Source organism: Parasteatoda tepidariorum, chromosome 2 (genome assembly GCF_043381705.1).
Source record: "Parasteatoda tepidariorum isolate YZ-2023 chromosome 2, CAS_Ptep_4.0, whole genome shotgun sequence".
Taxonomy (NCBI): domain Eukaryota; kingdom Metazoa; phylum Arthropoda; class Arachnida; order Araneae; family Theridiidae; genus Parasteatoda; species Parasteatoda tepidariorum.
In genome coordinates, this window is record NC_092205.1 from 749,790 (window position 1) to 763,020 (window position 13,231).

General features: G+C 28.4%; 1 protein-coding gene across 1 annotated transcript in view; it reads right to left on the reverse strand.

The window, feature by feature from the left end:
- LOC107453403 (microtubule-associated protein futsch) overlaps positions 1-12,727 on the reverse strand; it is a 118,388-nt gene extending 105,661 nt beyond the window's left edge. Inside the window, exon 1 of the mRNA XM_016070224.3 lies at positions 11,939-12,727. The gene's annotated coding sequence lies outside the window, so the exon portion shown is untranslated. The remainder of the gene's footprint in view (positions 1-11,938) is intronic.
- Between the last annotated feature and the right edge of the window lie 504 nt (positions 12,728-13,231).

A 13,231-nucleotide genomic window follows, 5' to 3' on the forward strand; every position in this document is an offset into this window, starting at 1 on the left:
TGGCAAATCTAGTTGAGGTGGCTCAACATATAGCGCTTTTAAAAACGGAAACAATAACCAGAGTGAGTATTATCAGGTTGTTCAATTCAGATTCATGCCCTAAAAACATGATAATATTTAATTTAAACTCAATTAGGAATTAATTAATTTACTTTATTTTCTTCATATATACAGAGAACAGTCGGCAAAGAATTCTGTTAGGTTAAAAAACATTTCGCTAAAAAAAGAACGAATTTTAAGAGAAATAAAAATAAACAACTTAAAAAATATAAATGCTGTCGCCAGCCATAGAAATTTTCGAAAGTTAACTTAGCAACATAAATCAAAATGACATAGAAGCGCAACTAGATCAAAATTATGATACCTGAGCGCTTGACGTAACAAATCCTTCAATTCTATAAGTGTTGTATCGCCAAATGCCCAGATAAACAATTGTGTTTCTAAAGAAATTCGATAAAAAGTTTTATATAAAAAACTTCTATCCAGCTACTTCTACAACTGCTTCGTGAAGAACTTGGCTCACTGATTAAAAATATTGTTCTAATTTTACAGTACTAACTTTACTTCTACTTACATTATTGCTATGACCCTCTTTCATTACATTTTACAACTTCATGCTAAATTTGAGGACTTTAAGTTGTTTTGTGGTTGAAATAACTCCATATTATTAGGGTGGCGCCCTTTAGAGCAGTGGTGCGCAAACTAGGGGTCGCGACCCCTGTGGGGGTCGCCAAATTTTTATGAAATGCATTATCCCTGCATGCTGCATACTATACAGTGTACATATAAAGAGTGAAGCGCCGTCACTCACTGTTTAATTGCAATTTCATGCTGTCCACTCTTTCTATGACCGTAATGCGTAATGTATTCTCTATCTGGCTATCCGTGGAAAAACAATATCCCGTTTTATGCAAGAATGCCATCAGAGTGTTAATACAATTTGCATCAACGTATTTAAGTGAAACTGGATTTAGCAAACTAGTTTCAATAAAAACTAAATACCGCTCGTGTTTAAACCCTGAAGATGATATGCGAATTGCAATTAGCAACATACATCCAAACATCGATGAGATAATTAGAAACTTGCAGCCACATACATTTCATTAAAGGGCAATTAATGATTTTTATGTTATACAAAAAGTATTTTCTTAAAATTATAAATAAATTTAATATGAGTCAAATATGATGATGTTTTTATTCGATGAAACGAAAGAAATGCTCAAAATATACATCGTATTTGTGAACATTTATCTCTAGGGGTCGCCAAAAATTTTCTCTCTACAAAAGGGGTCGCAGTCGAAAAAAGTTTGCGCACCACTGCTTTAGAGAATTAAAAATACAAAATTATCTTCATCGAAGCCGATGCTTTACATCCGGCGTTCAGTGGCAGACTACTATTTCATATTGTTTTACAACACATGGCTTTAGCCCTCTGGTGGGAAGGACTTTAAAACAAAACTTACATCAGTTACTTTTCTCCACAACTGAAATTTAGAATAGTGTGATTAAGCAAAATATGTGAACTGTTTGAAATTTCAAATTAATATTGAAATGTACAGGTTTAGAATTTTCTGCAGTGAAAAGTTTTCGGAACTTCAGTATTCAAAAAAGTATACAAAAGCTAGACGTTAAGAACGTATCCAATGAGCGAGCATTGGATTGCGAAGCAATCCGAAAAGAACTGCGATAGCAGTTCCGGGGGTTGACCAGCTCCAGCGAGCAGGGGGCGAAGCCTCCTAGTAAGATATAAAATTCCAAGTGCGACAGCGCCAAGCTGCTAATGTCACAGCTGGAAGAATATTTGAAGTTGCTGGGACTGTTGCTGTAGCTGTACCCACACAGCTGAAGCTGCTCCCGCACTGGCTTAGTGGTAATACCCCTCTGACGATGGTACCTTGTATGTCAGTGCCCCCCTCTCCCTCTCTCTCTCACACACACACCACGCACACGCACACACACACACTCTAGCGATTCTTAACATTTCGATTAATATTATTTGCGTAAGTATTAGATGGCAACCCCAAATGTAATATCTAATGACATTCAAGCATTTGATAGTTCTGTTACATCGTCATTTGAAACATATGTTTTACCTTCCACTAGTTGTAAAGCTCAAAACGAACTTCAAATTGTTCACTCATTTTAACAGAATAGGAAAATAAAAATGTCGAATCAAACGCAATTAGGATTTGAGTAGCAATTATTTGTTGCAACTAAAAATTATTTAAAAGTCGTCGTCGTCAAGGTCAATGAATTTTTAAGGAAATCGAACCTTTTCATTTAAAATGATCCAGAAAGCGAGAATTAACGCCGAGCCTTTCACAACAACCTTAAAAAAAAAAAAAAAATGACCTTCAACAACAAAAAAAATTTCCTTTTCTTTTTTTTTTTTTGCAGTCCTTGGCAAATGAATGCGAGACGATCTGGATTTTAATGAATACCTTTTTGGCATTTGTTGTAAGGACTAAAAGTTTTCATTCTTAAATGAATGTTTGCTTAAAAAATTATAATATCTTTAAAAATAATGAAATAAAATAAGCATTTATAAGAACTACGTTTCTCGAGCGTTGACTAAAAAGAAAAAATAATAATTTCAATAAACCTAAAATGAAAAACTTAGAGAATATCAATAATTCTTTTAAAAAGCTTTCATACTTCCACCTCCCCCTCCCGTCTCTTGAGAGAGATGTCATCTGCGTTTTTCATTTTAGATCAAACAAAATTAAAGCATTTTTTTTTTCAGTCTACTTGAACAATATAGTTTTTCTAATGCATTTTTTGCTGTTGTTTTTATTTATTTTTTTTAGAAATTATGGTTTAAAGACGTAATGCGGAGAACGTATTACTTTCAACACTTTACGGTCCGTAAGTATTTCACGTTTATTCCCGTTAATAGATATAATAATTCATCGCAAAAAGGAAACAATAAGAGTGATAAAAATAATAAAATTATTTTATCCATGGTGCGCCCGTTATTTGACTATGCTATGCTATCTTATTTGACTATGCTATGCTATCTTATTTGACTATGCTATTTGACCGTAACTGCTATGCAGTTTACATGAGGGAATGGGATATAAACTGCATAATGCCTCACGTCTGTAAAAAGAGATGCGCTCTGCTTTTTTCATTTTAGTTCTGTCAAAAACCTTTTCGTCTACTTAATAGTTCGTTACAATTTTAAAATATATACAGGGTTATTCATAATTCCCTCCGCCTGTAAACATCATTTTTCTTTATTACAACTGGCTTCAGTGGTACATGTCATTGCCATCTACCGGCAACTACCTAAATTAAAACTTGAATACTTTCGGAATAATTTCATATGTTCTTTTTTGCCATATTCGTCTTCGTTTTTTTTACTATAACGGTTCGAAACCCCAGGGGGAACTATGAATAACCNTATATATATATATATATTTTCACCTGAGTTATTCTTATTGTGACTTCAATAATGATTGCGATGATGCAAATGTACTTTTCTGTTCTGAGAATGCAAAATTTCCCTGAATTTATTTCTACATGTTTCTTTTATTTATTTATAATAATTTATTAGCGTTTTTCACTGTGAAAGAGACCAACACGAGATCTAATTCCATTAAAAATGAGAGAATATGTATAAAAAAGAAAGATATATATTAAATATATCTTAATTATTATATAGATTATATATTCTATCTTCATAATAACTTATTTATATAAAATTGAATTTAGTATAGAGTTATTGATAAGATTAATATAAATAATCTAAATTTTTATTAATCTTAGTTATTATCTATAACTTATAATTAGAGATAATAACTATACCGAATAAAAAAATGACAAAAAAAGATTAGCGCATTTAATTATAGTTTTTCAGTATAACACGAATTATCTATTTTATATATATTACAATTTGAACTGTTAAAGTGTTTTAGTAATTCTGGAGAATAAAATCATTTTCAGTGAATTTTCAAATACCAAAATAATAATAATAATTTAAACATTCTTTTATATCCAAACTTCATCATATTTAACATTCTTCTGACTTTGTTTAATTGCAATACATGTATAGATAGATATATGTAAAAACGAGCTCAAAAGATTTGTTAATCCAAAAAACTTAGTTTTATAAGATTAATATAGATTTCATTTATAAAGTATTGATAATATTTGGTAAACTATTATTCAAAACAAAATTATTGAAGAAAAATGAAGATATTTCCCATATCTTTGTTTTTCGAGTAAAATGCAATAGTAAAAACAACAAAAAAAATTCTTCTTTAATTAAAAACATTTTCCATTTAGATCCAAACTAAATTAACTTTTAATCACGCATTTTATTTATATATGCATTAAATCGTAGGCCATTTAGAAAATGAAAATATTTTGAATCAAAATGTTTAAAAGAAAGAACTATATCGCCTATAAAGTTTTTATTACCTCTACATTTGAGAATCTGCTCTTTTAAGTGCTCTTTAACATCAGAACTCGTTTAAAAAAAAATTAAAATCATTAACCTCACAACTTTCCGAAGTAATTACTAAGACAAATTTCAAATTAAAACTATTAAAGTCGTTTGATTTTGCTTTCACTCGTAGAACGGAAAATGAACAACCGGTTCCCTTTAAAATGAAACGTAGAAGATAATCTAAAGAGGAACCCTCTAATGACAACACTGATAAACTCTCAATTTGAACGAACGACGTAGAACGCACGTGTCGTTCGAAAAAAAGCGATGACGAAAAGACTTCATTATAATAGTAACACCTATTCTTTTTCATTTATGGAAGACATGTGGATAAAGATATGGTGTTTCACAAGTTATAAAGAAAAGGAGAATCCTGAACAATCCATTTAGGAAATATTTGGCTCCGTATACACTCATTCTTTTATCTCAAAAAAGAACACGTTATTTTTTTATTTTAAAAAATGGACCTTTCATAAATTCATATTTTGAAAAACGGAGTCTTTAATTAATGGAATCATATCTTCAATGACTCCAAACAGTATTAACAGCGCTTTAAAATAAATAGAATTTTTAATTATCCTATATATTAATAAATCTTGGTTTAAATTTAATGTTATTATAATGTATATTGTTCCCACACTACATCATCGCTGGCAGCGGGTGGGTGACCATTTTGATCAGACTGCGATGGGACCGAGGGTGCGCGGTACGACTCCTCGTTAAATTGTCTTATTGTTAAGTGCTAACGCAGATCGTCAAACAACCAAAGCGTATGGAGAGAATCAAAATTGTCTTGGAATCATCCCCCAGGTCGCCTCATTGTGTGACTTAAATAGAAGAAATATCATTGTGAAAGTGCAAGGGCATAGAAGGCCGGAAACCTCCAACTGTCAGTCAGAGGGTAGCCATTTTTTTAATATAGTGTCATTTTATGCTAGCTCAACAAGCAATGCAATTACATACAGAGAGATGTGATGTTAGGATACCGCTATTAGCAAGAAAATGAAGAGTCATTTAACCTGCTTAAGATAATATCGAAATGGATTGCGAAAGGATTAATCAGGTTAGGAAAGAAGTTATTGGATTTCAACTCAATTGAAAATTTCATCGTAAAATATTAATACTACTGATAAAAGAATAAATAATAAAAAAACATTAATTTGAAATAATATAGAGTGAAACCACTCTCTCCGTTCCACAGTCGTTGATGGAGGTGGTGGGTCGTTCTTGACTTCAAATGACTTATCAATGGTGCATGATTTTTCGCTAACGATTTTAATTTTAGTCAGTGTCATTTTCTGGGTGCTACTTCCGTTAGCCTCATGAAAAGACGGATCGATGAATAAAAATTAGCCTCTATAAAATTGCCGATATAAATATGTGTGTAAACAAACTTTGAATAATAAAGCTATCTTAAATAAATAAACAATTATGTTTTTTGTTTAACTTTGCGTTGAATTTTATATCATAAAAATGAGTTAGCTTAAAAAGATGAGAAGTGATGATTGTTTGTTTTCTAATTTAACTTTCAATTTTTTTTTTTTAAGTGAATCAGTGATAGCATCATTTTTAGTGCACTATGACAGCAATATGAGGTTGTATCGTCAATAAGAGCTCATTAAATAAGAGCCTCACACAAATATTTTGCCTAACATTTGCCTATTTGTTTTGTTGATTTTTTTGTGTTTCTTTATTTGACCGTATTTGGAGCAGATGTTTGCCCGGTCGCTAGGAGAGGTCTCTCCTAAAGGTTTTCTTCATCACTAAGTCTATGGAAAAAAATTCCGTACCTCCTAAAAGTGGTCACAAATAGAGAGGTAGTCTTTCCTGGTGGTTTCACTGTATTTTTATGTCGATTGGAGTTAAATGTGTTAAAATTGAAACAACATAATTGATGAAAAATAAAAACTTATTTGTTCAAAATATTGAAATTGTTCAAAAACCATTATAAGAAAAGACGAGTTCTCACACTTATTAAATATCTCATGACAAAAAGAACATTCTGGAACTAGAAAAAGCTATTACAAATATGATAGCATTTGCTTCAAAATAAATTTATGCTAAATTAATTTATTTTTGGAATTTATTTCAATATTTCTGAAAAGCAACATTCAAATGTGATAAATTAAATTTGAAATAATTTATAATTTTAATAAGTTTGACAGGCTTGGCATGGTTTTAATCATCATTAAATTCGAGATTTAAACGAGCTGATATTTTTATAAGAAATCATTGATTTAAATCAACTTTGATTTTTTTTAAAGTTAATTATTTAAACAAGCTAACTTTTTTTCTTAATTATTAAGCATAAAATAATTTTTTCAAGATAGTTAATAAACATATTCCTTAGGGTGTGATTTTTAAAAAAAAAAAAATCTGATTTCAGTGATATTGAACGTTTTTTACCACGAAATAACGAAAGGGACATGCATAACCCGCTTCATTATTTCACTAAAAAAAGCATTGATGCAAATAAACTGATTTTTTTAAAATTATTATTTTAAGTACAACATATTTTTTATGTGAAATAATTAAAAAATACATTATTTAGGATGTGATTTTTTTTAAAGTCTTATTTCCTTATGAATATTTCTTACTAAAAAAATAATAAAAGGGTTATGCATGTACAATATGCATTATAGTTCAAAATACACTAACAATAAAAAAAAAGAGACTAAACGTGGATAAGAGTGTTATAAAACTTTAAATTAAAATTTTCCCTTAAATGTATGTAAAGTAATTTGCGCGCAAAATAACAATTTTAATTATATCTATTTAGTTTTACGCCCATTTAAATTCAGTGTTTTTAAAACATACAAGACATGCGTGTGTATCAACCAGAGTAACTTAAAATAGTTTTTTCAGTTATGTTTCCTAATCTAAACTAATTTACTCTTCATTAGATATCTAATAGACATACAGTCTCCTAATCTTTAATATTCATTAGCAAGTGGAGCTTGAAAAACAAAGCTAAGATATTATTTATTCAATGATTACTTTTTAATAATTTTAACCATTTTAGTGAGAAATTTAGAAATTATAACTATTTTATCAATGACATTATTTTTAAATAAAATTTATTATTATTTAAATTTACTAAACTTACTTTTTAATTAAAATTTAGTATTATTAATGTTTGGTAAATATTAAAAAAATCAAAAAAATCTAATTACATAAAAATAAATCATAGTTCATCATCAAACCCTGAGTATCACACTATTCATTGGAGAATTATTTTGTTCATACCATATTTTTATAATATTTTATAATATATATATCATATAATATATGCAATATTATATATATAATATAATAATTTTATAATATTTTTGTAAATAATTTTCTTGAGACAAATTTATTTCTTCTTTTAACTTAACTTTTAAACAACTGGAGTCGTAATCGAACTAAGTTTTCGATTCAGACTCTACAGCTATAGTTAGTATAAGAAAAATAAATAATAAAATAATAACAAAAAAATTACGGTCACCAATTTTTGTTACACAAATTATGGTTTTTATTTTTTACCTTTCTCATTTTATTTATGAACAACCGCTTCGCCTATTCATTCACTCATTAATATTCATTTTTCTTATTTTTTTATTCAGTTCATACGTCGTTTGAGAGTATTTTTGGTAAATAACCACGATTTCTATGCAGGCAATATGTTTCCCTACTGTTATCTAGTATTCCGGAAACTTGCTAAATATACTTCTCTGAAGATAATACCTAGGATGATGTTTTGGAGTGAGGCTTATTCTATTGATCCAAATCCTTCATTTAAGTTATAACAACAAGCAACTGATATAAAAAAATATTAAAGAACGATTGAAATTAAATAATGATTTCAACAAGAAATTTCATATCTTTTGTCTACAAACAAGCGTAGGTATAAAAATTGTATAAAATTTAAGAAAAATTAAAGAAAATCAAATGAAAATGGCTACCTTTGATATATATTTCCTTAGAAAATCTAAAAATACACTTTTTACTTGAAATGAAGATACTTGAAATGATCTAAAATAAATGAATAAATAAATAAGAGTGTTCGTTCCTTCTTTAGGGTGACATAGTACGTTTTGCTTACTTATTTTCTAGTGAATGGATTTATTTTTTCAAATTTTGAAAATTTGACTTTGAATATTTATCAAAAAATTTAAGTAAAAAAAATAAATAAATTAAAAGTCAAAGAGTAGAAAACGATCAAGAATTGAAAACTTTACTTCGGTGATAAACTCGAAAATCCTCCAACATCTTTTAAATGATTTTAAAAGTGATAGTGTACAGAGGGTTAAAGAGAAGATAGAGAAGGTTCATTCTCCTTACTCAAAGATGAAGCTACGATTTCCCACCCCATGATGTCACCACAAATCTCGAAAATCACAACTAAAGAATATGAAAACTTAGCTGTTTATATTTGCTGTAAGAAATGAGTTGAATGTTAGAAATTTTTCTGATAATAGCTTTCAAACTTTACACTGCTAACGAATTATTTCTGTTCAAAAATATAGTAATCATACATTTTCTTGGTATTTCTATTAGTATTAAAAAATAACATTTTAAAGTTAGAAAAATTTCTCAATGGTTGTCGTCATCGTTTCATAATCGTTTTGATTTTAGTTTTTAACTTTTTTTCTGCATATAAAGGCACTTTTAAAGAAACATATTGTTCCATAGCAATAGTTTATTAATTGGGATTCAATTTTTTTTATACATTATCACTAAAAAACGAAAACCTTAAATGCTAATTACTAAAAAAAATAATCTTTGAGCATATAATAATGGATAGATTACCCTTGCTAATAAATATTTAAAATTAGGGCGTTATAACTAAAACACATAAATATTTTGAATGATGACATTAAAAAATATATTATGAAATTGTTAGAATGTTTAAGCATTAATAAATTTTATTTCTGAAGACCAGGATTTTATCTTCTTTGGTCTCATACATTTTTTTATTCTTCTTTTCTGTTTAAAGTTCGATTTCAATGGCGAAATTCTAATAAAAGTTCTTAACCGTCTAAACAAAAATATAATGCTTTTTTATTCACAGAAATTCTTCTAGAACATTTTATAATTCATTTGATGTCACCTTCATATTTTCTGAAGTAAAACATGGAAAATTACGTTTTCTCATTTTGTGTTTTATAATAATTCTTGCCGGTTATATTTGACTTGTTTTGTTTTTGTAATCAGAAAAAAACGAATGCCACGCGAAACAATTTATTTTTAAAGCGAGAAGTTGATGCTGCGCCGCCGTGACGTCACTGACTGGTGAAATCAGAAGCTCGGAGCGGCAGGAGTCTCTTCAAAGAGGAGTGCGAGCCAGGTTTTAAATACCGGTGATGACTGTGAACTCATATACTCATTCTCATTTTTAAAAAAGGCTGTACTTCATATCAATTGCTGAGTATTATTAAGCCTAATTCCTTTCAACAAAATTCGTACCTTCAAGTGAAAATAATAATTTCCTTAAATTACGAAATGTTTGCTTCCCCAAAATGATGAAAATTCCAGGAATTTTAAGTATTTTCATTTTTATTTATTTATTTATTTTTGACAGTTTGAGCCAACTTCCTTTTTTAAGGGCCAAATAATTTACCTGAAATTAATAACCTCTGCGAATTAGCTAAATTCCAGGAACTTAAGTCTTTAAAGTGGATTGGGATGCGTTTCTTTCTTTCTTTCTTTTCTATTATTTTTTATCTTCTATTATTTCTTTTCTCACCTATTTTTTTTTAAAAAAGCAAACAAATAACAAACTGGAAACCCGAAAGATGTTACGGTTAAAATAATAGTATTAATAATATGAAGCGTTTAATTACAAAAATAATACATACGTTGAAAAATATTACACTGACCAAACTTTATAGGTAATTATTAATAACAAACTATGATAAATTTTGATATATTATTCAACTTTTCACTTGATTATCATTAATAATAACCTGCGGTTATAAATATTAAACGATTAATTACAACATATTAAGCTAGCGATACTTCAGAACTTTTCAAAAATTACGGACATAGTTGAAATTTTAAAAATGAAACATTAATAGAAAAATTTAATTTTATGGTAAACGCAGTAGGAAGATAGTCTACAAATATTTTCAAAAAAAGATAATAAAGAATCATTTTTTGGAAAAATGTGGGTTCGTTAGCAAAAACTTCACCTACTTCTTTATCGTTAAAACAGACCCTGCACAAAATATTCAATTGATAAAACAGGTCGATCACAATAATTTTTATCTCAAAAAAGAACCCTTCACATAATACGTTATAGTAAAATCGACCCTTTACAATAATTTTCATTTTAAAAATGAAATGTTTTACAAAATTCTCCTTTTAAAAAATGGAGTCAACGATGCCTTTAGTTAATAATTTTCTAAGTAAAACAACTCATTAAAAATCACTATTTTTTTACACTAAAACAAGCCTTTATTTTCATAACATTTACAAGAAAAAGAATCCTGCCAGAACGAACACCATTCTATAGTTATTCTACATGAAATCAAAATTCCATTCTACTTTAAAAAATTATGAGTTGATATTTCAAAAGAACAATAAGTCTGAAAAGACATAGAGGAATTCTATTTCCAAAAATTGTGTTTTAGTTTTTAACGAAAAAAAAAATACTTTTACCAAAATATCTGGAAAAAACAACTGATAATATGAAGGGTGTTACATAATGACCGCACGTAGTACACATTTTTAGAATCCTTCTATCAAGAAGTCTAAAACTAATTTGAGACTGCAAATTAATATCTAAAAATAGAAAAAACGCTATTAAGCTCAGTCAAATAACAACTGGGGAAGCCAGGATTGTGTAATTCTCATTGCTAAATCTGACTTAAAACTTAGATAACCAATAAGTTGATGATATTTTAAACAATAATTGGTAACATATTGAATATAACTTAAAATGTATTTTTGGCACATTATAGTTCATAAGTATCCAATTATGAAGAGAAAAAATTACGAAAATAATTTAATGTAATTGATTGTTAATGTCACATTAAAACGACACTTAATGGGCAATTATAATCCTCCTTAATGTTGATGAATCCTTAATGATCATCCTAAATAATGATCGAGACAAAGAATAAAATTTGTTTAGTTTTAATGAAAAATTTTTAGAACAAAAGAGCGATTAATATCATAAATTAAATTGATTCCGTACTAAAATGATATAATTCACTGTCATTGTATGATTAAGAACCTTAAAAAAAGAAAACATAAACATCAAATAATTAAAACAATATAAATTTATTAATAAAATAAAAATAATAAATCATATACTAAATATTAGGCCATTGAAGCAAAACAATTAATTCTAGACTCTAATTTATTTTCCAAACAATAATTTAAATAATTAATTTTAAAAAAATAATAAAGTAATAAAATAATTTCACAAAGTGAATATATATATATATAAATTAGGTAAATTGAAAAATAATAATAATTAAATTCAAGTGAAAATTTACTTACCACTCGTTTCAATACTTCAGAAGTAGTGAGATGCTTTAATAATTCACTTATGCAGTGCACTTTTTATTATATATCACTTTAGAAAATTATTCTTTGTTGTAAAACAAATGAATTCGACAAAATGAAATTGCACGCAACCTTTTCGTAAACTAAAAAACAAAAATAATAAAATAGTAGAATTGTTAAGTTCACATAGTTCACTTGCGTTAAGTAAATAAGCAACCCTGATAAATTATATGATTCACTCCATTAAATCGCATTTAATAATTTGTTTTTGTCCACCAATCAGATTTTGCACGAACAAGCGCAGACGACAGTATCCAATGTTCGAATCGATTAATTGTAATCAAACTGTCATTTCTTGACGCACATTTCAAAATGGCAGAATAATGAAGACAATCTGTTCCATAAAAAAAAATTTTTTTTCTAAGGCATTCCTTCTAGCATTTATTAATTGTCTTCAAGGTGAAAGTGTTTGTGAGTTCAAGTTAATATTATGGAAACTGTAAAAATGCATTAAACACCGGGAATTAATCCACTGTGTTGCGAAACACTCCTATCAGCAAAAATTCGATAACCCAACGAGGTTTAAAAGTCAATGAGAAAAGTTGCAATAATGTCTCCTTTCACTCCTCTTTTGACCCCGAAAAAACAAAGAAGAAACTAAAACTAAAAAAATTAAAATAAAAAAAAAATTCCCGTTACATGGAATGAATTCTGCAGCTAAAACTGTCGTTCAGTACGACCCGTTACTTTAACTGCGTCTACAGATGATCTGGCAACGGAACGGAGCTACGGCTCGAAGTTGACGTCATAATGACGTCATCCACAAAACGCCTACATCGGCATCGTCCGCTAGAGGTTGATATGATATATTTATTTCAGAACGACGAACGACAATTCGAATGCATTCCGGTGATAATGGCTTCTTTTGATTTCCGATTGAAATGAATTAAGGAGAAAAGCGATCGTTTTCGATTAGCGTAATTTTATTCTTTTCAAAGAAAAATTCACAAAAACTGTCTTCATAACAACTTAAGCCGCTCCCATACATACTTTCGAATGCTTCTTCATAAATAGAAAAACATTTTTTTGTGTGGTTGATTAATGCTTGCCTAGTAAATGTGCAATTAAATGTTTCAAAATGGAAATATTAGCATATCAAAAATTAAGGATGAGGAAAAAACCACAATGGATTAGATGAAATGTCATGAATAAAGTTTTCAAAAATTCATTGACTGATTATCTCTATTAATTTTAAAATTGAATTTTGGATTATTTCATAATTAAATA